Source organism: Panthera leo, chromosome A1 (assembly GCF_018350215.1).
Source record: "Panthera leo isolate Ple1 chromosome A1, P.leo_Ple1_pat1.1, whole genome shotgun sequence".
Taxonomy (NCBI): domain Eukaryota; kingdom Metazoa; phylum Chordata; class Mammalia; order Carnivora; family Felidae; genus Panthera; species Panthera leo.
The window spans coordinates 73380146-73405218 of NC_056679.1; the positions used below are offsets into that span (position 1 = coordinate 73380146).

At 41.8% G+C, this 25073-nt stretch overlaps 1 pseudogene; it reads left to right on the forward strand.

Annotated features, from left to right (window-relative positions):
- Positions 1 to 25073, forward strand: part of LOC122229460 — a 59698-nt pseudogene that overhangs the window by 25112 nt on the left and 9513 nt on the right.

Below are 25073 nucleotides of genomic sequence, written 5' to 3' on the forward strand. Positions count from 1 at the left end.
TGTGACTTTTTCTCCCCTGGGTCATTATCACCCACCTCCAAGGCCATCTTTACCTGTTAGCTATGGACTTGGTTTTGCTTTTTATCCCCAGTACCCAGCACAATTCCTGGGGGAAAATAGCTGCTCATTACATATTTGATTGGGGGGTAATGAATAAATGCATGAATCTTTTCAAAATAAGATGGGTATGGAAGCATTCACTGAAGAAATGGGATTTGATTGGGGCTCGAACGATGGGAGAATTTACCTAACAGCAGAGCTTCCAGATAAAATACAGCGGATTCAGTCTGAACATCAGAATAACCACAAATAAATTTTCACTGTAAGTATGTCCCATGCAATATTTGGGACATACTTATACCAAAAAAAAAAAAAATTCATTGTTTAAATTTGAATTTCAGGTGAATAATGAATCCTTTTTAGTACAAATTTCCCAATATTTCATGAAATATACTTATTACTAAAAAATGGTTATTTATCTGAAAATCAAATTTAACTGGATGCCCTGTATTTTTTATTTATAAAGTCTAACAACCCTAATAAGAGGAAAAAAGAATAGAAAGATTTTTAAAAATTTTTATTTGAGAGAGGGAGGGGGGTGGGTAAGGGCAGGGGGAGAGAGAGAGAGAGAGAGAGAGAGAGAGAGAGAATCCCAAACAAGCTCCATGCTCAGTGCAGAGCTGGATGCAGGGTTTTCCATCCTATGAATCTGGGATCATGACCTGAGCCGAAATCGAGAGTTGGAAGCTTAACTGACTGAGCCACCCAGGTGTCCTTAGAAGGAATTTTAAGTTATGGAAACGGCAAGAGGAAAAGATGGGGGCATATTGCTTTTAAGAAAATCTGAGTCTTCGAATAAGAATATCTGAATGGAGAATTATGATAGAGGACAATGCCTGAAATTGTCCCTTTTTCCTTGCTGATTTTCTTTAAAAATGTATATTCCAGTTTCTTTCTTTCTTTCTTTTTATTTTTTGAGAGAGACAGAGACAGAGAGAGAGGTAGAGAGGCAGAGACACAGGGAGAACCTTAAGCAGGAGCGTAGACCCCTACAAGGGGCTTGATGCCATGACTCTTGGATCATGACCTGAGCTGAAATCAGGAGACGGTCACTCAACTGACTGAGCCACCCAGCACCCCCATATTTCAGTTTGTAAAGACCTTTCTTTCACTCAATCTTGTTCTTTTCCCCCGCAGCACAGAAGTGCTGTATATGGTAAAGGACAAAGGGTTTTTAAGACACTTAGCTTTTTGGTCATTGAGTCTGGAAGGATACCTCAGATATCACCAACTCTACAACAGATAGGTACGTGGCTACGTGTTCAGGAAATGAATTACAATAAACATCCATTCAGAAATTTCAAACGGCTTTATTGGAGCTTTTTAATGTTAATAACTGACGGTATTGTTTTCTTTAGATACACTCAACCCTGGACTTGGACAAGTGCTGTGTAAGTTACTTGAAAGTCTTCCTTGCTTTTTCAATTTATTTACTAGAGGAGACAGCTTGAGCTAGCCTTCCCCAAATCAGTATTTCTCCCTCTCTCCCTCCTACGTTCTACCCCTTCCTGCCTTTTTTTCTTTGTTTCTTTCTTTCCAATTGGTTCAGCAATTCAATGTCTTTTAAAGAATCTGGAAACAAAAACATTGACAGTTTTTATCTTTATCACACTGTCTGTATTAAATATCATGGGTTTATTATAATATGCTGGGTTCTGGTGAGCCTTATAAGAATCCATTTAAACAAAAATAGTACATTCTTCCAGGTGTTCCTGTTGAGAAAAAAGATGACACATTTAAAATAGCTCTCCAACAAACATTCCCTTGCTTTGTACTTAACTTATTGATTACAGAGTCATAGTACCCAGCTGTCCTCATTAAAATCATTCTTCTCAACTTTTCCACCTTCCCACTTTTTGATCTTAAGGCATTTAAGAGGCACAGATCCAGAGAGAAGAAACCACAGAGACCAAGAAGCCAGGCTCAGGGAGGAAAAGAGATATGATTTATTTTCTACCAGCATCCAGAATTTCTTATGATGAAGCCTAATTTTTTTATTCTACATTTGTAAAGTGAATTGTTTACAATGGAAAAAAAAAAAAAAAAAAAGGAAGAGAACCCTGAATCATGGGGATAAAGGTCTAGAGATAAACCGAAGGATAATTGAGAAGTATGGTCTCAAAGAATAATAATACAACCTTGTGTTTAAAGTTTTATTTTATTCCAGTGGAGCCATAGCCTCGTGCATTATGCAGGTTATCTGAGAACCTGAGAAGCTTTTTCACTTTCACCTGAAATGTAAAACATGAAGATTAAATACAAGGCCTGGTTCTCCATTTTTTGTCACTCTTTCTGCTCCTTTAGCTTTCCACATGCACAGTGTGTTGAGAATGTTGTCCATTGCCAGTAACAGGAACAAAGCAGGGAAAAAGATATATTAAGTTGATATGGTCGGTTATATTTGCAAAATAAAACAAAATAAATTTAAACAAATATAAAGTAACTCAAAGGATATTTATCCACAGTATAATCTTTAATTCCACTTGAAAAATGTTTACTCAGTGTTTTCAGCATGCCAAGCCCTGTATTAGGCCTGGCAGGGGATACAACGATACTGTCTCTACCCTCAAGATGAATACGGCTTGATGGTGGCAAAGGACACAATTCAATATGTGAATGATTATAATGTATAACTGAGTGGAGTAAGGGCTCAAGGAGAGGTAGACTCAGTGCTGAGACAAGTTAGGTGCAGAGAGATTATATCTCATTGCAAGTGTGAGGGGACACAGTGACTGAGCTCAGGGAAGAAGCAAAACTAAATACGGAAAATAAGCAAGATGGGAGGAGAGACGAGGAAAGAACTTCCTGGTGGAGATAATATCACAAGTCATTGAGAAAGATCACTGGGACCATCAAATATGCCACCCTTGCCGGAGTGTATTATACATGTGTGGGCCATTAAAGGAGATCAGGCCAGAAAGGTAGGTTGAGGCTGATGTGGGAAGGTCTTCAAAGAAAGGAGGCTGGTGGCTGTGGCCATGGCCGTGGAGAGTGGAGAGTGTACGTGGTCATGAGGTAGGCTGCTGCTGCCTTTCTAGGAGGCCTGGCTAGATGCAACCAGTCAACTGATTGTTGCTTCTGGTTTAGGGGTGTCTCATTTCTCTTCCAAACGCTTCCTCCTCTGTTCTGGGTTTTCTGGGAAGCAAAAAGGGGAATAGGAGTAGAGCATGTGCCAAGGCTGCTATCTTGTTGGCGGCAAATTTTCTTTCTACTTGATGTAATGACAGCGACATTTAAAAAATATTACTTGTTTTTCTTTAAATTGCAAAGTGATGGCAGAGAGACAGAGTTCAAACAAAGTCCAAAGATGGGTCTGTGCTGCTTTGCTTCACCACTGCTCAGGATGTTCGCCCAGGATGCACTTGAGTAGGTACCCCTTGTGCACAGGGACCTGAGCATCTTCGTTTAGCTGTCTTTGGGAATGGTGTTATGAGGGGGGCACTGGAGGATGGGTATCGTGCGAAGTTACTCAAGACAGAAGAGGTTGGAGTCAAAGGACGAGCACAAAAGCGTGTCTATGGGGAGTCTGAGAAGTGGGATCACAGAAGTCAACCTTGTCAACATGCCTGGGTAGCAGAGAAGACAGAAAGCCTAAAAATTCAGGAGTCAGCTCATGGTAGGGATGTCACCAATGAAACATGATGTAATGACATAAGAATGTCTGGGGTTAGGACACCTGGAACGTGGTCCTACTGGGTCCTGGATCTTTAGCTAATCAGAATGACTAATATTGAGTGTTCACTTTATAATATTGAAATGTTATATTGTAACCTGAATTTTTTTCTCTCTCTGAGGTGACATTTGACATGGGTCCATGCCTGCCTCAGTTCTGAGTGCTTTTCAATTTAGCAACACTTAATTTCTTTCAGCTCCCCTATAAGGTTGGGTCTATTATATCCTCACTCCACAGATGAAGAGATTGACACAGAAGCAGGTGCAGTGACTCACTCAAGGTCACAGCCTGGAAGGGGCAAGGTTGGAATTCAGCTTACAAAGAAAAACTTTACAGGAAAGAAGGCGATTGCATAGGTAAGTAGTCTAGGAAGTAGAAAAATAATAAATCCAATGTTTCAATACTGAAGTTGTAGAAAGGCAGGTAAAAATTACACATGGATATCATGAAGGACCCATTTTATTAACATAAATGAATAGTTGCTTAGATTAAGAATTTGCAAGATTAAGATTCAGTTTTCAAAAGATTTTGTGTTTTTTTTGTTTTGTTTTTTTAATTTTAGAGAGAGTGTGCACCAGTGGGGAGAGAAGCAGAAGGAGACAGAGAGAGAGAGAGGGAGAGAGAGAGAGAGAGAGAGAGAGAGAGCGAATCCCAAGCAGACTTCACGCTCAGTGCAGAGTCTGATGCGGGGCTCGATCCCACAACCCTGGGATCATGACATGAGCTGAAATCAAAAGTCAGACACTCAACTAACTGAGACACGCATGTGCCCAACAGAATTTTTTTTTTAAATCAAACTACATGCATGCATGAACATGTTAAAATTGGCGTAAGGGGTCTTTGGTGTAAATTCGTGTGACCTTGTGACTGTTGGCTTTCTGACTTTGACTTCAGTCATGTTAGGTCTTAACAATACAAAGATATTTTTTCCCTCATGCTATTTCCAGACTACTATACTTTGCCTGCAGCTCTGTAACGAAACAAATGCATTTGTCTCTTCAATAAATGGGCTCTCAGCTACTGGGCATTTGTTTGGAAGGACATTCAAAATGTAAGACACATCAAGCGCGGGGCCCTTGCGCATCTGTCTGAGTCAGCTCTGTCAGGGCAAAGCACTCATTAAAGAAATGGGTGCCTGAGACAGCCTGGGGCAGAACTGTGCTTCAGGAGGTGCACTGAGCCAGGGGAGGGAAAGTGCTCCTCCGTGACTAGAAAGGGATCCCTGGTGTCCAAGAGAAGTGAACTGTGGAGTAGTTTCCTGGTTCTTTGAGAGAAAGAGTCGGACTCTCTCCCTGATAAGCTGGACTGGTACTTTGCGCTAACCTCCAAAGGGCCAGGAGTGTCAAGTTCTCTGCCAGAGTGTCATCTGGTAGAGATAATAATAATGATAACAATACATCTACAGAGTTCCTTCATAAACTAGGCACTGGATAAGCATGTTTGCTGAACACATGTTCATTTAGCATTGACCTTTTATGGAAAAGCTACTGCTTTGTACAAAGAAATGCCTTCCGGAGCTGACAGGTTGAGCCTAGCTCTAAGCCCACTGTAGAAGTCTGTTTGCCCTCAGCCCATGAGTAGATCCTTAAGACAAACTGGGTCCATCCTTAAGATAGTGAATTACCAGGCAAATTTCCAGAGACATCAAACTTGCATTATTCTTTTTGCCTTAAGAATTAAAATTCCCTTTCAAAGCTGTGACAATCTCTGACTGTTCCCGTGAAGCATGGCTGTCTTGTCTTCTCTGTGTCCTTCTCTTGCTTGGATTTTATGTATAACTTCTCTCATTGCTGCTGTCCTTCTCTGGTAGTGAGGGGGGAATCCAAAGGGCAGATGGATTAGTGGAGGTGGGGTGCAGGAAGTGAATGGTAAGTGGTAACCTGCATCCCAGAAATGGAAGGTATGGTTGGCCCAAAGGTGAGGCTCGTGTGAAGTGAGAATGTTGGATACAAAATGGTTTGAGCCATTTATTGTGAATAAGGCTGTTCTCAACAACCTAGACAGAGTAATATGTGCCACCACTCTCCTTCTATCCATGTCTTTGTTTCTGGAATCCTTTCCAGTACCATGCTTTAGCATCGTGAACTTTAGGTTACAGTGGGGCAGGAGTTGAAGATGATTGGCTTAGTGAACAAGAAACACTCTTTCTTGATCTAATAGCATATCACTTATCTTTACCACTATGGAAAGCTTCCCCCTTCTACGTTATCATAGGACATGCTGTTGATTCTTATTTATTTAGGGAATTAATATTCATTTTGGGGTACATTAATCTCTTTTCTTCTTCCAGCTGACATATTTTGACTCTTGTCTGTTTATTAGCATTTCATCTATAAACAGGGGTAGTAGAAATAGAAGGAGATCAAACTTAAGTTATTAAAGTGTGGCAGGTGTTGTAGCCAAGAGAAAATGAAAGGTTTTTGGAAAATAAGATGGAGTTATTCAATCATTCATTTCAATTATATTGTTACCTAGTATCACAAATAATTAAGTTGGCTGTACATAGGAACTTAATCGGAGACAGAAGCATTTTTAGTGAATGCCTACTCACAAGGTTTACCTTGCTTGCATGCAAAACATTCATTTTAAATAATAATAATATTAATAATACATCAAAAGTTCTTGTTGTGATCAGCAATTGAAATTTATTTTCAGTTATAAGGTTAATTCAACAGCTGAAGGCATATACCTTGAAGTATGAAATTTATGACATAAGCCACTATCTCATTGGATATGCAGGGTAACAACCTCATTAAAACTACAGTGTGAAAAAGAGATTCATGTTATGTTTCACCAAGGTTAAAAGCAAAGGGATAGACTAAGTATGAGAAGAAGACAGTTAAGCAGAAAAATGCTCAGCCTGACATGTTATTATTTTTGTATATTTTGTACCAATAAAATATCAGATGAAAGAGACAAGTTACTTACCACCAGATGGGGGCAGAGGGGAAAAATATCAGGTTATATGATCTAGAGCCTATGTGATCATAGCTATAGTGACTCAAACAACAATGTCAAGAGCTATTGGCTGATTAATGGTTTATATATATTTTTTTGTTTTGATCCAGAGAGAAACATTTATTGAACATCTACTGTGCCAGGCAGTACACTAACATGATTTTTCACCTGCTAAGTTATATGATTCTTCGAATAACCTTGTGATTGCTGACAAATGAAAACATTTATTTTTGTTGACACTCATTAATAGATGCAGTCAGTATTTACAGTAGATGCAATCAGTATTGATCAAATGTTGGGATATTGATTATAATATGCAGATATAGATCTGAGGAAACAAAGAAGTAATATACTAAGATTGTAACTGAACCAGCGTGAGTTCACTCCTCAGTGAGTTCAAAACTGTCCCAGGTTGAGTTGTCACACAGAATAACTTCATTTGCAGAAAATAAGGAGATCATGGGGAATAGCTTCCAAAGCCATGACTCCCTGAGTGAGAGTGAATGTGTTCCTTTGATTTAGGGTTAGGATGTATACTTTGATTGGGATGCCTTGTCATCTTATGTTGAGATGAGCATAAGGTTGTGCATGCGCCTTAAGGAAACATGCCTATACACACATTGTATGTTATGTAAATGACACTTGTGTTCCTCTTCGGGTGGAGATTTTAGTATTATAATGGGTAAAGGTGGTTGTCGGTCACTCTGGGGGTCACTCCATCACCCATTTGTGCAGGTGCAAATCAGGGGTTAAGCTCAAATTGGTCTGGGTGGTCTGGGCCAGCTGGAGGTCTTGTCAGGGAGGTCGCTACTGCTCGAGAGGTGGTTTCACTTTCCATTTGCCTGAGTTCAGAGATAAACTGGAAAGAAGAGCTTAAGGAAAAATGTGGGACCAAGGTCGGTGAGTACACGCAGGGAGGAAGTAAAGGTCAAGTATGGGGTCTAGCTGGTGACCCGATGACTTCAGGGCACTTTCCTTGACATTATACTCAAATCTAAAAACATGTGTGAACCATTTATGATAGTACAATACAAAAAGACAGCTGGTTGGTGATGATCATTAGTTTAATGGTTTTGAAGGATTATTAGCATCGCTCTATTTCATCTACAGACTCTATCCTTAGCAGTCTGTCCTTTAAATATTTATTTTTGGTAAATAAGGAACCAGGTGTGGTGATTTAAAAATCTTCCCACAAATTCTTTGACACTCTTTCCTTCAAAAAGTCAAGCAGAATTCTGCTTCCCTTGAGTGTGGGCCAGACTTTGTAAGTATGGTGAAAATGAAGGTGTATGACTTCAAAGATTAGGTCATAAAAGAGATTGCATCTTCCTCATTGCTCTCTCTTGGATTACTCACACTAGAGAAAGCCAGTGGTCACACTGTGAGGACATTTAAGCAGCCCTACGGAAAGATCCATTGTGGTGAAGGAATAAGACCTTCTAAGGCCAAGAGGCAATGAGAAATGAAGCTTCCTGCCAACAGCTATGTGAGAGCGCCATCTTCCAGCCCACGCCAAGCACATCCTTCAGCCCCCGTCAAGCCTTCAGATGACCGTAGCCCTGGATCATATCTTAACTGCAACCTCATGAGAGACCTTGAGCCAGAGCCACCAGATAAGCCACTTCTGAATTCCTTACCCACAGAAACCATGAGATAATACACATTTATTGTTTCAAGCCACAAAGTGTTGGATAATTTATTATACAACAAAAACTAATTAATATACCAAGAGAGAGGATATATGTGTCAACACCAATTAATCTGTATTATTGGAAGGAAACAAATTGTTTGGGCTTGAGAAAACAGAGCCTAAAGTCAAGATTGCATGCTTTTTTTTTTTTTTTTTTTTTATATTGGAGATACAATCTGAAGGAAGCAAGAGTGAGGGAAAAAGAAAAGTTAGGCAATGAAGACAGGAAAAAATTCAAAGTGGTGCTTAGCAAAGTTGGCTACAGTTACTCAGGATGACAGAGTTGATTGCTCAGTCACAGGAGGTGTCTCTAGAAGGGTGGAGAGGTGATATGATATCATTGTGCCTTAGAGCAATCAAGTGGGGAGGGAGGGAGAGGAATTTATCTGCTAGCTTCTTCCTGTCTGTCTTAGGTCAAAGTACTTCCTATGGGCATTAACTCTTCACACGCCTTAGTAATAGCATTCTGTCACTCTGGACAACTACTGGTAAAGCTAGACTCTCCAAGGCTAATGTCATGTGGGATCTGGGTGCTGGGACTCTTGTAGTTCTTGCAATGGTGAAGGTATAGAAGCCATGACAAAGCCTGACTCTTGTGCTCTGGAGAGGCTGAGAAATTTGTTGGTGTCTGGAGACAGGAAGAGACGACTGCAGAAATATATGTCTTGACTGGAGTCATTCTGGCAAGGAGGTGAAGAAAGTAGCTGAGACCCAGGGGCAGATGGAACTGGGTGGATCTGGGATGAGGCATGTGCTGGTCTGGTATCCAGTTAAAGACACACCATAGTTGTGTACGAAGAGTAGTGCTTTGACAGAGGACACAAGATTATCCTTGCAAAAGCAGCATCTGGTAGCAAGTAGGAGTTTAGGTTCTGGAGTTTGAACCGCTGCCCCCACATTTCCTACTTAGGTGACCTTGCATACACCGTATAACCTTTATGGATCTCAGTTTTCTCGTCTTTAAAATAGAGATAATAATAGTACCTACAAACTCAGGAAGTTTAAATGAGTTAATAGACCTACAATACTTGCAATAGTGTTTGACATAGAGTAAGTGCTACATAAGCATTGGCTATTTCTGATATTACTGCCTGCCAGGAGCTTACACATCTTAAGAATAGATAGACAACAGCATAAAACATGAAACTAATAAGTAAGGGGATGAAACACTTACAGTGAATGGAGATCAAAGCCAAATTAAAAATTTTGCATGTAAAAGGCAAGGTAGATATGTAATTAGAGTGGCAAATGAACCACGGAGTGCTTCTGTTAACTTGCATTTAGGGAATACAAATATGGTGGATTCTTATGATTATTTCTGACTCCATGCTGAGTGATTGGTTGAAAGTACAGAAATAACAATACATTTATTAGCTACCACCTGTGTGCCAGGGATTGCATAAGGTATTTCACAGGCTGATTTGTATAGACTGGCCAAGGGGGAAAGTCCACATCTTTTATGCTCTATTACTAATCTGGTTGGACTTGGGATATGATATAGTTAAAAATCCCCAAATCAAAAATCAAGTAAAGGAGATTGGCCTTAACTCACATAGGCTTCATGTGAAGAAAGCAGGGGCAGGAAACACGGAAAGTAAAAAAGAAACTTAAGTCAGCCTGCCAGTCACACCTGGAAGGCTGGCCGCCCTTGGTCAGGAGTGAAGAAGAAATTGTGTATCAATTCAACAAATATTTCATACTAATGCTCATTACATTCCAGGCATCTTGCTAGACTCAGGGTCTACAAATATGAAAGACAAAAATTCTCAACCCTAACATGGTCTAGTGGGGTGTCGAAGACTAATTCAAAAAATGGTTCTATTTCAATGACAAATGTATAATGATTGTGTATACAGGTGCACATAAAAGGGACATGGGACTCACCGTCCTCTGTAATCAACTATGATACTGGTCAAATGTAGGAAATACTGCTCTCAGGTATTTGGCAATAGTCAGCGCCGTCTGAAGAAGGAAAACTAACAATGTGAATCCTATAGTGGTCCCAGATTTCCTGAGAGGGAAAACAAACAAAACATACTAGGCGCACTGAGCTGAGAAGACAGGAGGAGGGAGCTGGAATTTGCAGAGCAGAGCGCTAAAGAAGGAAGCTGCTGGGAGGAAGAGGTCCAGAGATCTGCACGTAGGTTTGCCCTTGATCTTTGGCTGACCACTAAGCCGCACAAGCCAAGGATGAAACTCCACAAGGCTGGGTGAAGGGTAACTAGTATGGGACTGTGAATGAATAATTCCAAGAGCTGACACAGCATTAGGAGAAGTCTAATTTCTGACAAGTCAGAAGGAATACCTCGGGCGTTCAGTCAAGCCTTCAGAAGATCATGCCTTAGCAGAGACCCCAAGAGTTCATGCCTCAGCCCTGGAGCTAAGATGGCCCCAGAATTAAGGTTATTCTGAACCTACACTTATGGAGCCTAAAAAACAAATATCTGGAGGTTCAAACTGATGTTTAAGTACCTGCCAAAACAGACACAATACTCCTTAAGGAAAACAACAACATTCAGTAGTCACATAATATTCTCAAAATCCACCACCCAGTGAAAAATTATTAGATATGAAAAGAAGCAAAAAAATATGACCTATAATTAGGGGGGAGGTAGGTCAATGGAAATAGGTTTAGAAACTACAGAGATAGTGGAATGAACAGGCAGGAATTTTATTTTTTTGTTTTTTATTAAAAAAATTAATTTATTGTCAAATTGGCTTACACACAACACCCAGTGCTCATCCCAACAAGTGCCCTCCTCAATGCCCATCACCCATTTTCCCTCTCCCCTCAACCCTCCCTGTCCACCTTTAGTTTGTTCTCTGTATTTAAGAGTCTCTTGTGGTTTGCCTCCCTCCCTCTCTGTTTGTATCCATTTTTTTCTTCCCCCATGGTCTTCTGTTAATTTTCTCAAGATCCACATCTGAATGAAAACATATGATGTCAGATAAGAACTTGAAAACTACTAGCAGAAATATGCTAAAAGACTTAAAAGAAAACGTGAATACAGCAAGAACAGAAATTAAAGATCGAAGAAGAACCAAATGTAATTATAAAACTGAAAAATACAATATCTGAAATACAAAATGAATGAGATGGGCTTAGGAGCTGATTGGACACTGCAGAAATAAAGGTCAAAGACCTTGAAAATAGCAGTAAGAACTATTAAGACTAAAGCATAGAAGATGACGATTTCAGGAATTATCACAAAGCCATGAGATACACGTCAATATGATACCTATTTTACAGGTGAGGAAGCCAAGGCATGAGGCTGTTGAGGGGCTTTGGGAAAGGTCACACGGTTGTAAGTGTGGGGTTGGGGAGAATGCTCGGTTGCAGGGGTGAGAGGGAGGGAATAGCAGCGAGGAGGTGAGTGTTACCGGCCCTGAGTCTGGGAGGGCTATGTTGCCTCTCAGGGAAGAGAGGAGTGGAATTCAGGCACAGGAAGAAGAGAAGACAGAGAAGCATGAAGACCGAGGAGGACTTATTCTCATATTTTAGTTTCCCTAGTGAGTTAGATAGCCATGCCCATTTAGTAGAGAACCAGGCTGGTTTTATCCACCTCAGAAAATATCCCCTTCCTTCTTTTTCTTTCTCTTTGTGATGTGAACCTTAATATTCTCTCTGGCTCCTTCACCGAGCCCACCAGATGGCTAGGTGTGGATGGAGCTTGGTGCCCCGGGGGAGTCACCTTCTTGGGCCCATGCTTTCCGTGTACATGCTGGAGGGTTCCTTGTGCCCTGCATCTGGTTCCATAGCCCAAACCTCAACATGTAGAACGATTCTCAACATGTAGAACAGCGGGTCCAATGTTGAAGAATTTCCATGCTTGGCCTGGCTCTCCCTGAACCCAGAGGAGGATATATCTTTTATGTGTTTTTTTTTCTCAATATATTAAAAAGAAAATTTTTTAAATTTATTTTTGAGAGAGAGAGAGAACACGTGAACAGGGGAGGGGCAGAGAGAGAGGGAGACACAGAATCAGAAGCAGGCTCCAGGCTCTGAGCTGACACCACAGATCCCAACGTGGGGCTCAAACTCATGAACCGTGAGATCATGACCTGCACCGAAGTCAGATGCTCGACCGACTGAGCCACCCAGGCACCCCTCTCAATATTTTTTTTCTCAGCTCATAAGTTATAAAATTTTAAAATCCAAGATTAATATCATCTTTTTGAGATCTTTATTCCAAGTTTCTCAGAATACATAAAACCTATTTCCTCTTGCTATGGACAGAGTCCCACTCCAAATTCATATATTGAAGCCTTGACCCCCAGTGTGACTATATTTGGAGATGGGGCCTTTAGGAGGTAATTAAGGTTAAACGAGGTTGTGGTAGGGGCACGATCTAATAGGATTGGTGAGCTTATAAGAAGAGATACCACAGGGGGGCCTGGGTGATTCAGTTAAGTGGCCAACTTCAGCTCAGGTCATGATTTCTTGGTTTATGAGTTCAAGCCCCGTGTCGGGCTCTGTGCTGACAGCTCCGAGTCTGGAGACTGCTTCGGATTCTGTGTCTCCCTCTCTCTCTGCCCCTCCCTCACTCATGCTCTGTCTCTCTCTCTCTCAAAAATAAATAAACATTAAAAAAATTAAAAAAAAAAAAAAGAAGAGATACCACCAAGAGCTCTCCCCCTCCCTTTCTCTCTCTGTAACCCTGGAACATGGAGATCCTCTCCCCACCAATATCCCCATTTTCTACAAGGAGAAACTGAGCGTCAGGATGGATGAGGAACCAGTGGATAATCAAGCGGCACAGGAGGTCTGTTGTGAGTCTGAGGCCTGTGCTCTGAGCCACCATGTTACCTGGATCCCAAGCACAGAACCGAATTTTGGAAGCAATGGTTCAACATCTGCTTTTTGTTGGTGACTGCCAGCCCAGGACATCTCCTTTTCATCGTGTTCTGTGTCTGAACGTTTGGTGTAGCACTTGGAGGCCCATGAGCCTGATGCTGTTCATACATGTCAGTTGTATGACATGTTGGCCAGGCGTCCTCTGGCCTCTGACAGTCCCCTGTCGTGTGGTGAGGGGAGGCAGACTGCCGTTCGTCTGGACTCTGACCGCAGCGCCACAAATTCTTTGTCATCTGTCGAAAACCAGTGCCGTTTTGTTAATCAGACTGTCATTCATCTAAGGGCGGTGTGGTGAGACGCGCACGGCGACAGTTACCTATTAATTTTAGTGGTGACGTAGGTAAGGAGTGTTCATTCTCAGGGCAGCACTGAAGCTGGTGTAGACCAACGTGAAACACAGAGCCACCCACCTGGACACAAAAGGAAAAAAATACCAGGAGATGAGGCAAACTGCTTTTGCAAATATTTTCAAGAAGAGAGACTTTGAAGTCATGGTCCTCCAAAAATTGCATGCAAACTTCCGTGTGTATGTACCGATGTACTACCTTTTTTTAGAAGATTATTTTTTAAAGCTGTCTGTGACTTATAAGAGGTAAAAAAAAAAAAAAACAAAAAACACGAACACTTCTGCTTCAGCAAGAAGCGCTATGGATTCTTTGCTTATCACAGATGAATTCAGGTTTTACTTGCTGAACTAAAGCAGTTGCTTGTCCCGATGACAGACATTTAGAGAGACGCAGGCGCCATACCTGTTGGAGCCAGAAAGGCTAACATTTAATACTAGATGCAGAGACAAACACGAGCCTACATAGGTCCTGCCCTCTACTGGGTTACATCCTGGGGTGTCAGCCCCAAAGAACAAAATTTGAGACCTGTTTCAAGATTCTACCTTTTCCATCTTTATATAACTATATGCTATAGATATATAACTACCATATATATAGTCATACACTTTAAACATAAACACACATCTACACACGTACACACACATATACACACACATATACACATGTACACACATACATACAAATATACATACACACATATATATATATACACAGACACACTTATACACATACACACATTCAAACACATACACACATACACACATATACACATACATGTACACACGTACACATGCATACATATATACATACACATATACACACATATACATGCCTACACACATATACACAGATATATACACACATACACACATTCATACACATATACACATGTACACATACATACACATATACACATATACACACATAATATACATACACAGATACACATGTACACACATATACACATACACAGATACACACGTATATACACACGTACACATACACAGATACGTACACACACATACACCTACACACGTACATATGCATACACATATACACATACATATACACATACACGTATAACATGTACACACATTCATACACATATACATATACATATATACACACAGACACAAATATACACATGTACACACATACACACATATACATACACAGACACACACATACACATATACACATGACACACATATATATACATACACACATATACACATGTACACACACACATATACACACATATACATATACATACACATATATACACACATACAAACCTATAAACACGTACACACATACATACATATATACGTATATACACAAACACACACTCATGTACACACACATATACACACGGACACACATATACACACATTTCCTAAGTGTATGTATATTCCCGTGTGTGTGTGTGTGTGTGTGTGTGTGCAGTACTATAGTACGCATACTATATTTACAGTCTCTTTTCCCACTTCTATAGGTTTCAAAATGCAGAAACATCCCGGACACGCCACATGCCCCCTTGTGAAACGATGGCTGGGTAAGCTGACTGGAATGTCCTGGCAAAGGACAAAGATGTGAAATAACCGGTTCAAAGTCACCCTTCAGGTCTGGGAGAGAGCCTCAGCTGCCTCTGTCGCTGAAATTCTTCATTCCCGAGGCAGGGTCAGCCCTCTTGGAGCAGAGTGTGGCACGGGACCAAGGTAGAATGACACAAAACGAAGGGGCTTCTGCTCTGCCGGTTCATGAGCATGCGTTGTGCATCATATGAGAAGTTATTTCTCCTAAGGACCATCTTTAACTTCAGCAATATGTCCTAAAGATGTCTTACAAGGGCAATCAAGATTTAGCCAGGGGGCTAAGTGGGAGGAAGTTATAATGTACAAGGTGAGTCTTTTGAGACTCTGAAAAACCCATTAACGGAGAAGTTATTAATGTCTTTTTTTATGCAGCCATAGTGCAGAGGCAGACCCCAAAGAAACCAATCCACATTATGAAACGTTTTACAGAAATCCATTTTTAAAAATAGGAGAATGCTCTAAATGGAGTCTGGAGGTGGGAACGGAATACGTGTCTGGCCTCCTGGGCCAGCTGCAGATTTTCTAAAGAATAAAGGGAAATTCTCCTTAGCCTTCACTTTGAGACAAAGAAATAGAATGAAAACTCCTACTGTAAGATTTGGTTATCTCTTCTATTTTTCTTGTTCTCACATTTAGTTTTCTTCCTTCCTTTCGTGTACTTCCCCTACCCAAACCTAATATCTTCAGGCCTCTGTTAACTTGGATTTAACTTTAAAAATAGCAAATTATTAAACCTTCATTAGGCATGAATGTGATATACAGTTAAGTGGGTTCCTCTAAGAATGGTAGAATATAAGGGCAGGTTTTCCATCCATAAATATGGCGCCTCTGGACTATTATCAGAGGGAATGAATGCACTCAGATGTGTTTTCCCCCACAGAGGGGAGAGATTTGCTTTCATTTTCACTCAACTAAAATCTCTTCATAAACAGAAACTGTGACTTGTTCATTTTTACCTCCCTTCCTCATAGCACAGCCCTGGTACACAGCCGGTGATCAACAAACAGTTACTGGTCAGCTGAAGCAATTCTAAATTCATCAAATCTACAGTTCACCGTTACAGCCAGAGATTTCCTTCTAGAAGCCAGACTCTTTGCCAATTGCTGTGTCTTCAGAGACGAGTAGGATGTGGCTCTTAGTGTCAACGACCTTAGAGTTGGGTGGAGTCATGGTGAAGGGGGGCATTTCTGCCAGTGGTGGGGTCAGGGAGAGACAGGAAATACAGGCAGGTGGTTGCTAGGTAGACACAGGAGGAAGGGCATTGTGGAGAGAGGGTCATAGATAAGGCCAAAGCCAGGAAGGAGTCAGGCTGCTGTACACAGAGGGTATGTAGACACCTGACCGGCCAACATGCCTGGTGACCATGTAAGAGAGCTGGTGAAGGCTAACGTTGGAGACCGAACGTGCGGGGGTCACAGTGGAGGACCTGAGGATCTGTGAACCACGCCCTGACACCCCAGCACGTTCTGATCAGATCTTTTCATGCTCTTGAAAAGCATCTTTTTAAATGATAAGATGCGCACGGGCACAGAGAAGTGCATGAAACGACAGAATCAGCTGTTCAGTAAATGCAAAAATGTTTCTTGAATCCCGTTCTTTTAATTGCCAGGGTGTAGCGATAGGTGGAAAGAAAAGTATCAAGCCCAAAGAAACACCAACTAAAATTTAAAAAATCACTGGAATTTGCTCAGGGTTGGTCCAGTGGCCATGCGTGCTTTTGTGTACCCACAATATCTTCCAAGGCAAACCTTGAGGGAAATACGGTCTGCGAGGAGCCCGAGGAGCCCGTTCGTGACCCAGTAGGTGATCCTTTGATCACTCACCAGGGCTCGCTCGCTCACCCGGAACAGGTTTCTGGCTGCTGGTTTGGGGAGTGATCAGCAGAAGTTTAGCTGTGGGGTCTTTGATAAGTCACTAATTATTTTCACTCATTAAAAGAAAGTGTTGGAGGGGCGCCTGGGTGGCTCAGTCGGTTGAGCGTCTGACTTCAGCTCAGGTCATGATCTCGCAGTCTGTGAGTTGGAGCCCCGCGCCGGGCTCTGTGCTGACAGCTCAGAGCCTGGAGCCTGCCTCGGATTCTGTGTCTCCCTCTCTCTCTGCCCCTCCCCCGCTCATGCTCTGTCTCTCTCTCTGTCAAAAATAAATAAACATTAAAAAAAAATTAAAAAAAAAAAAGTAAGTGTTGGAATAAATGATCCCTTTAGCTCTCAAATTCTCAGCCAGTAGCAATTTCTTACTTGAGCCTCATTTTTCATGAGAGAATAAATAACCTTTATCTTTTCTCTTTATCTAGAAGTAAATTTGTCTTCTACTCCATGTTCTGCATTTTCCCTTCTCTTCTTGGCTTTTCCCATTCTTCCCCTTAAGTTTCTTTACTTGGACCCAGAAAAAAATAAAAGAAAAAAGAAAGAGAAACTTCCCTTTGGTGACAGCTAAAGTTAAAACACAGATATGAGAGATTACCTTTAATGGTTAGAGCTGTGCTGGAGAGTTTTAAGAGGATATTTCTGAATTCATTGAATTTTAAACTTACTGAAGTGGGTTTTACCTTTTATTGAGAATTTGATAAAAAAAAATTGGTTTCCATCTCCGCTCGCTCCCCCCAATTTTGCATCAAGTAACAGGAAACCGTCTTTCTCCATAAACCCACTCTGGGAGCTCAGGTTGGAAATGCTTTGCATCCACAGGCATCGAAGGTGGACTAGGGGTGGATGATTGTCCACGCACATGTTGAGTTCATTTAAAGCACACCCTGATTTTGTTTTCTCTCTTTTGCTTTTTTTCTAACTCCCCTCTGTAACCTGCAGCCCTCACATGGGGGCAAGTCACAGTTTTGCCAGGTGGCTGGTGGGAAAGAGCACGTGTGCTGTCCCGTGGCCCCCCCTCTAGGCCACTCAGCTGGGAAAGGCCTCTTGTGGATTTCAAGCTGCAGGGGAAATGCAAACCAGGTTTCTGGGCTCTGAAATAGTAATAAAATGTGGCCAGGAGCTCAGCTGTGGGTAGGTCTCCCCATGTAAACCTTTTTATTTTATGACGTATCCGAAATGGCCTGCTCTGAGTTTTATAGTATGATCAGTCAGAAACCTCAGATTGTACCTACTGTGTGGAAGAGGTGGAGGGTCAGGTACACGTTTCGTGGTTGTCTTTAGCACCGTAGGGATTCCTTGCGCGGTAGTGAGTGTTCCGGGTGGGTGAAGTTTGTAGCCTGTACATTTAGATAGTGGTTGCTGAACAGCAGCGTGTGTTGGGGGTGGGGGAGATGACTGATGGAAGTGCACGTGCATGTGTGCAAGTGCACGTGTGTGTCTTGTTCACCAGCCAGGCTCTACCTGCTGCGAAGGAAGCTCCGGGAGCCCTTTTGCTTCATCATTTTTAAATGTTCAAGTTAAAAAAAAAATGAGCACTTGAGACATTAAAATAGCATCCAACAGTAGTCAACCATCTGGTTCGTCAGGGTGACTTTTCGAGATAAAGATTTTTTTCTTAAGGACTAAATGGTCTCATTTGGCAACTTCAACATGCCAGCAATGATCAGCATTGTTTGCGTGGTATCTCCTAATGCTGGAAATAACGCAAACAGGAAAACAAAGTCATTTTTTGTTGAAAGAACATCCTTGTAAATACCACACAGCGTGAGGTTTGGTAGGTACTCCTCAAGTGTTCCACAATATTATGATTGAAAGAAGATTATCTTTCCATTTTTCATCAGTTGCATTAATTTTGCAACTTTTGCTTTTTTATTATGTCCATTTTTGTTTTGTTTTGTTTTTTGGGAGAGTGCAAGCAGGGGAAGGGCAGAGAGAGAGGGAGACAGAGGATCCCAAGAGGGCTCCGTGCTGACAGCAGAGTTCTCATATGCAGTTGTGTGTGAGAAGGGAAGATCCTAAGAGGTCAAGTGCACTCCCGTTGTCTGGACTGCCAAGGGGTCCTTATAGTGATCGTCGGGACTCTGGGCCACTGAGGAATTTAAGATGGTTCTTTGAGACTTCCTGCTATGCCACCTGCAAGTCTGGATGGAGGGATCATTGATCTGATTGATCAAAGATCCTCATCTGGGTGACCTCCTTTAAAATCTCAAATTGTCCCCACCTTTGCTCTGAGCACTGCCATACTAGCAATGCAGTGGGAAATACAGCAGAGTGGGAAATGATGTTATTTTCTCCCGTACCTGCTTTGTGCATTCTCTTAAGATGACTTTAGGTGGTAAGGTGCTGTTAGTTGAGCTAGGCATATGTGTTAGTTTCCTATTACTGCTGTAACAAATGACCGCACACTTAATGGGGTCAAATAAAAAACAAATGTGGACTTAGGTAAGGAGGCACTTTATTCAAAAGGATTATTGCAAGAGAGGTGGAGGGACTATTGCAACAGGGAGAACATTCTGTCCACAAGATCTGCAAGCATCTTCTAGGTCAGGCAGGAAAAGTATTCTGTCTTATAAAGAGGAGTGAATAAGGCTAGTAGAACTGGGTATGTGCAGCAGGATGATAGGACAGTAGAGCAGAGAATGTGTTACCCTGAGGCCAGCCTGTTCATAAGAGAGAAAGAGGGGCTCCGGTTGAGGGTGGGTCAAAGTTCAGGGACCTGGAGGAAAGAGAGAAACTTAACTGATGTTGGGTTAACATGGATTTTGCTCCAATTGTCATTGTGGACGAACAGTTCATTGAATCACGTATGAAGCAAAGAATGTGGATTTGGAGGGTCTGCGTCTGGCCTTGTCTTTGGGAAACAAGAGGGGCATCCTTGAGTCTTATCTAAGTCACTCGATGAAGAGAGGTTCTTTGCTGTTTCCCAGAGCATAAAATGGTGGTATTTTTTTTTTTTTTTTTTTTTTTTTTAACATCATCTGTTTTTCCGCACTACAGGGTTCAGGTCAAATTCGAAGTTGTCAGTGCCTGAAAACAATGCAAATTATTATCTTACATTCTGGGAGGTGGAAGTCTTATGTGGGTATCGCTGGACTAAAATCATTGTGTTGGCAGGGCTGTGCTCCCTTCTGGGGGCTCCAGGGGAGGATGGGGAGGATTTATTCCCTTGAATTTTTCAGCTTCTGGAGGCTGTGCCATTCCTTGGCTGTGTCTCCTTCCAGTCTCCAAAGCCAGCCATGGCTGGTACAATTCTCCTCAGGCTACGCCACATTGACACTGACCCTCCTGCTTTGCTCTTCCACTTGCATAATCCAGGATAATCTTTCAAAGTTAAAGTCAGTGGATTACCAACCTTAATTCCATCTTCAACCTTAATCCCTTTTTGTCACATAAAGTAACAGATTCTCAGGTTCCAGGAAAAAAGACTTGGACATCTTTGGGGGTTATTATTTGCCTAGCACTCTACATCTCTCAAATAATTCATGGAAGGTACAAAAAGATATATTTTACCAAACACTAATTTTTGGAGTACTTATAATTTTTTGACTCAAGGCAGCAGCTCTCAGACTTTTTCATCTTGGATCCTTTCTATGCTCTTAAAATTCTTAACGACCCCAAAGAGGTTTAGTTAATGTAGGATGTATCTATTGATGTTTAGTGCATTAGGAATTAAAACTGAGAGGGGCACCTGGGTAGCTCAGTCACGTGAGCAAAGGACTCTTGGTTTTGGCTCAGGTCATGATCTCATGGTTTGGTGGGTTGGAGCCCTGCATTGGGTTCCATGCTGACAGTTTGAAACCTGCTTGGGATTCTTTGTCTCCCTCTCTCTCCATCCCTCTCCCACCCACGCTATCTCTGTTTCTCTCAAAATAAACAAATTAATTGAAAAAAAAAAGGAATTAAGGCTGAGAAAATTTAAATACATTTATTGATTCATTTTAAGTGTCTGTAATAAATATTGTGTCTTAATGCAAATAACATTTTAATTTAAAATAAATATATTTTCTAAAAGAAAATTTTAGCAAGAAAAGGAGCATTGTTTCACATTTTTGCAAATCTCTTGGTCTGGTTTGATAGAAGACAGCCAAGTCTCATATTTGATTCTTTATTCAATCTTTCACAATATACTGTTTTGGTTGAAGTGTATGAATAACATCCAGACTCACACAGATGTGTAGTTGGAAAATGGGGGGATGGGTGTTGCAATTATAGATAATTGTGGATATACTCCTTTCATACTATGCCAGAATTTGACAAGTGAGACGGGTGGTAGTTTTTATTATTTATTGATTTATTTACCTATTTATTCATTTTTATTAAATTTTTTTTAAAATATTATTTTTGAGAGAGAGAGAGAGAGCGTGTGCACGCAGGAGTGGAGGAGGGGTAGAGAGAGAGGGAGACACAGAATCTGAAGCAGGTTCCAGGCTCTGAGCTGTCAGTATAGAGCCCAACTTGGGGCTTGAACTCACGAACCATGAGATCATGACATGAGCCGAAGTCGAACCCTTAACCGACCAAGCCACCCAGGTGCCTCTATTTATTTTTAATATTAGAATGTTTTTTCTTTTAAAGAGAGAGATCAGGCAAGCTTGGGAGAGGACAGAGGGAGAGAGAGAGAGAGAGAGAGAGAGAGAGAGAGAGAGAGAGAACATTAGACATTAGGCCGGCTCCATGATCAGTGTGGAGTCCAACATAGGGCTTGACATCACAACCGAGAGATCATGACCTGAGCCAAAATCAAGAGTCAGATGCTTAACTGATTAAGCTACCCAGGTGCCCCGCAGATGGTAGTTTTTAAAAGTTTAATTGCTAAGCACACTTGGGTGACTCAGTTAAGTGTCTGACTCGATTGCTCAGGTCATGATCTCACGGTTTGTGGGATCGAGCCCTGAGATGTGCTCTGTGCTGACAGTGCAGAACCTGCTTGGGATTCTTTCTCTCCATCTCTCTGCCATTCCCCCCCACCCTCCCCCCCCAATGCACACTCTCTGTCTCTCAAAATAAATAAAGATTAAAAAAATAAAAATTTAATTGCGATGTGGACTATGAAAACATGTCAACGAGCATTTTGTGATCTATTACTCTAACATCCAATGGTCTTGCATTTTGAATAAATCTTTCACTTATGCATGATTTTATAATACTGTTCATGATAATTTGGAAAATATTGATTCATAGAGTTAGAAACATCTTCCAATTGTCAAATTTTTAGCACAACATCAAAAAGTCACTTTCGTTAACATCACTACTAATTTTATCAGAAAAAAACTAAGCTTTGAAAAGCTCACACTGACAATATGAATTTTCTAAATTTCTGTTTTTCTCTTGAAAGGTCAGACTTTATTACTGGCAACAAATCTGCCTTTTCCCCTGTGTGGGCACTTGTACTAAAGGTGCAAAACCAGCAGTGAATGAAATGGTCGGTGCCTGCCCGTGAATCATGGCAGTGACAGCAAACTGAACAGTCATGGCACTCTTCCCCACCCCACGCAGTAAAAGCAAAGAAACAAAAATCATTTTCACTTAAATAGGTTCATGATGAAATGGCAAAAATTATTAATTTTATTAAATCTCAACCCTTCAGTGCATGTTTTTAAAACTATTCCTTAGTAATGAAATGACAAGTACATATACTGACTTCTGCCATGTACCAAAGTATGATGGTCAGCCCTGAGAACAGACCTTGTGCTGCTGTGAGATTTTTTTTTTTTTTTGGTAGACCTGAAAAAATGGCAGACAAACTGTAGTTCTTTAGACTTGGGTATTGGGCAGATATTTTCTTAAAAATGAGCAAAATAGGTCAATCACTTCAAGGAGAATAGTGAACAGTGAAAAAGGCACACAATATCTCAGCTTTATTATAAAAATATTCTGGCCATATGGAAAGTTCTTGGAGACTTCCAGCGTTGCTGTAAAATACTCTTGGAAAAGCTTTTTATTTTTTTCTACAGGAGAAGAGGAAGAGTCTTACCTTTGCTTACCTTAGGACCACTGCATTTATCCAATTATCTAGTCATCAGATTATCTTTGTCATGAGAGAACCAGGGAGGACAGAGGCAACTTATGGTTAGGAAATCGGAATCACAAAAGGCTTGGGGAATGAATGGGACCCAAGATAGCAAGGTAGAAGGACCCAAGTTATCTGCTACCATAAAGATACTCTAGCCAGGAGCCAGCCTAAAGGCAGCAGGTTCCATGTAAAGTTGAAAAGGATAAGGAAACTCATGACAAAGAAAGGTTCATCTTTGTTCGCTTTGCATGACCCAAGTGGCTGAGCTTTTGGGGACACGTGCTTCTTCACACAGGTGGAGAGAACGAGGTCTATCTGATAGCCTGATTGTCAGAGTTCAATGAGATAATGAATATAAATGGACTGACATGGAGTGGGTGTTCAGTAATGGAACCTGTTATCAGTATGACTTGACGAGCTTACACTATGCCTCTGTGCTCTCTAGATCTTCCTGCAGACAGTGCTCCTTGTTGTTTGGAGACCCATGGTGTTTAGGATCCACATGTGCCAGATAAACCATTTCTTCTTCTCCCTGGACCCTGACTCTGCATCACACTGTGGGTTTGTCCCATCCTAGCTCACTCCCTATCATGTCTACCCCACATGATTCCTTGCCTGGGGAAATACACTCATCAGTGCTCCTCTGAGGGGGGTTCACCCCCCGGGATCAGGAGCAGCCCCCACCTCCCCCTACCTGCTAGCACACCTTTGTCTTTACCAATTAGCTTGTGGCTTGGGGCAAGTCAGGATCTTCCCATGTCAGTGTGATTGGTACTTCTCAGATGTAGGGTCAGAACTTCCCCTTTTAATGGATTAAACTGTTGTTTCTGATAGAATGTAATCTTGAAGCTATATGCTCCTCATGAAGGAAGTGTCAGCCCCATTTTAGAGACTGTCAACAAGAACCATGCCACAATTTTTACTCACTGTAACTGCCAAAGTGCCAAGCACTTCACGGATGCCGTCTCGTTTAATTCGCCTGAGTCCCTGCCGGGCAGATGTGGTGATGCCCTTTCCACGTGGAGCCTGGGGTTCTGGGGTTTGGTGAATGGGTGAGAGCCAAACCCTGAGCTGGTGAGAGCTGGTTTTGAGGAAAGTTGGATTTCCAGCCAAAGCTGGTCTCATTTTTACAACACTCTGCCCCTCTTCCCAACGACAAGCAAGTTGCTATGCTTTTCTTCACTTACTTTAGTACAGTCACAATTAAAATTCACATTTCCTTCTGGAGTGCTGTTCATCTTTGCTGAAGTAGCAGCTTCCTGACATAATTTCTGACCAGAGACTCTCTGTCAAGTTTTTAGCAGTTTTGGGGAAAAAAAAAACCCTTCAAACCTTGTCTCACTCATGGTGTGATGTCCGCCTGTGCCTCTGTGCAAGGTGGCTTCATTCATCCACCGCGGGCGTCAGGGGTTGGCGGTGTCTTGGAGACACGGTCGGGGTTTGCTTGCCGCTGGGGTCCCAGCTTCCAGACACCACGGTTGCTCAGCTGGCCTGTCCTGAGTCAGCAGTGGTGAGGCAGCAAGCAGTCAGCTCTGGGGTCACACTTGGGCAAGCTGGTCCCTGCCCAGGGTTCACAATACCATTAATGTGTGAGGGGTCACGGTCATTGTCCCTGGACAACAAGGAGAAGGTTTGCATAAGCAAACTCCCTGGTGGGGAATGTGTTTTTCTTTTTTAATGTTTACTTATTTTTTAAAGAGAGAGAAAGAGAGAGACAGAGAGTGAGTGGGGGAGGGGCAGAGAGAGAGAGAGAGAAGGAGACACAGAATCTGAAGCAGGCTCCAGACTCCGAGCTGTCAGCAAAGAGCCTGATGTGGGGCTCGAACTCACGAACCGTGAGATCCTGACCCGAACCAAAATCGAATGCTCAACCGACTGAGCCACCCAGGCGCCCCTGGAATGCGTTTTGAAAGCATTGCTGGCAGCGTTTCTGCACTGAAGCTCCATTGAGGGTCTGGATTTTCCTAATAAAAATAACTCCTGGGCTAGGAGGCCTGTTCTGTTTTGCACTCTG